Raw genomic sequence first — 2,292 nt, 5'->3', positions numbered from 1 at the left:
TTTGTTGAAGGGTATGAGGACAAGATACATGATGAGTGATACCACAAGTTTGAAAAAATTTGTTAAGTGAGCGATATTCACCACCCCAATCAGATTGAACAACTTTTACTTTTCGATTAAAATAACGCTCAACATATTTTTGCCATTTAATAAAAATAGGTAACACATCACTTTTATTTGTCATGGGATAAAGCCAAGTATAGCGACTATACGCATCAACAAAGGAGACATAATATTTGAAACCAGATTTTGAGCAAATAGGGAATGGACCCCATACATCAATGTGAATAAAATCCAAAGGAAAATTTATTTGAGTACAGGATAATGAAAAAGAAAGTTGTTTACTCTTAGAACTGAAACAAGCAGAACAAGGGGTAACAACTTTGCTAGAAAGAACAGGCAGATTAAATTTTGAAAGAACATGATGAACAATACGAAAGGTAGGATGTCCCAAGCGTGAGTGCCATTGAGTTGGAGAGGTACGTTCACCAACAAAGACACATGATGACGAAGGCAATTTATTGAAAGCAGAAGGAAAAAGGTACAATCCATTCCTACTCAGCCCGCGCAGCAAAACTCTCCCCGTTGGTCGATCCTTCACAAGAAAATAAGAAGGGTGAAACTCAATAAAAGTATTGGTGTCAGATGTGAATTTGTGAACAGAAATTAAATTTTTGGTAATGTGAGGAACATGGAGTACATTATGTAAAAGAAAGGAAGAGGAAGGAGTGGATAATTTAGTAGATCCAATGTGTTTAACATTCAAACCAATACCGTTACCAATGCAAATCTGATCAGGACCATGACACTCCTCTGCCTTCACATTCAAATTTGCAAAATCAGAAGTGAGATGATGAGTTGCTCCAGAATTGGGGTACTAGTTAAGATCGGGTGAAGCCTGTGGAGCGGCGAGCAGAGCATGCATGTTGTTGGTAGTGTCAGTGGAGAAGGAATTATCAAACATGTGGTAGCATTTCAAGGCCGTGTGTCCTGGCTTGTGGCAAACTTGGCAAATAGGACAATTTTGGGGGGAAGAAGAATGACCACACCCCCGTCCTCAAAAATTCTTTTGATACTTGGATGATGAGTCACGACCTGCTGAAGGAGAGAAGCCACGGCCTACTGAAGGGGAGGAGCCACCACCACGACCTCCACATAAAGGTCCTCATCTCGCAAAATTGGCCCCTGCAATGGAGAGGTCCACGGTTGGTTGTTGATGCTTAAGCCGTAATTCATGGGCTAACAGGTGCCCATATAGTTCATCAATTGATAGAGGGTCAACCCTTATGGTCACAGATGTGACAAATGAATCATATTCAGATCCTAAACCAGCCAGGAGAAATGAGATAATTTCAAAATCATTTAAGGCATGAGCAATAGCAGCAAGTGTATCAACCAGTGTTGTAAACTGGTGAAAATAATCAGCAATTGAGGAATTGCCTTTCTTCAAAGTGGCGGGTTGATAGTGGATTTGCATTGTTCGAGCCCTTGACTGAGAGGTAAACATTCTCTCTAAGGCTTGCCACACATCCCTTGATGTGTTGAATTTAACGACATGAGCCAAAATACGCTCAGAGGGGGAGGATATTATGGCACTGAGAATCATCTGGTCTTGGAAGTACCAGTGACTGAAATCTGGATTTTGGATGACTTGGATGTCTCCATCGGTTTCAATAGTAAGAGATTGAGGTGGAGCAGGATTGCTTCCATCAAGATAGCCAAACAAATGTTGCCCCTTAAGGTAAGGAACAATCTGAGCTTTCCAGAGTAGGTAGTTGTCACAGGTAAGTTTAATGGTGATGAGATGATGGATGGTAGTAAGGGAAGTGGGAGAAGAAGAAGTGGCAGTGTTGACAACTGAAGTTGATGAAGACGAGGAAGCCGTTGAAAAAAAAAAGGGCGTATGTCACAATGGCTCTGATACCATGAAAAATCAAATATACAAAATATTTTCAAGCCTTGCCTTTACACGGTTTTGGCTGTTTCCTTTATATGAGAGTTTGTTACAAATACAAATTGTGAGTACAGTCAGCTATACAATCCGGATATACCTCTAGCTTATCACTTAGATACAAAATTCAAATATGATTCTATCTTATCCTACTCTTTTTCTCATCACAAGCCTAAACCTATCTGATCATATTTTATTCAAATATACACAATCACATACGGATCAGTTGCTATCCTTGGCAACTACAGCTGTATCCTTAATAGAGTTTATAAAAGAATGGAATTGAAAGAACATAAAATAATTGAATTAAATGAAACGAATTAAATATTCTTTTCTTTTGT

The 2,292-nt window shown here is 39.2% G+C and overlaps 1 pseudogene; it reads right to left on the bottom strand.

The window, feature by feature from the left end:
• Window positions 1-1,238: 1,238 nt before the first annotated feature.
• LOC115969717 lies at window positions 1,239-1,369 on the bottom strand (annotated as a pseudogene).
• Window positions 1,370-2,292: the final 923 nt, after the last annotated feature.

Source organism: Quercus lobata, chromosome 11 (genome assembly GCF_001633185.2).
Source record: "Quercus lobata isolate SW786 chromosome 11, ValleyOak3.0 Primary Assembly, whole genome shotgun sequence".
NCBI lineage: Eukaryota > Viridiplantae > Streptophyta > Magnoliopsida > Fagales > Fagaceae > Quercus > Quercus lobata.
The sequence above is the reverse complement of the archived record's forward strand: the minus strand, read 5'-3'. Positions and strand labels throughout refer to the sequence as shown.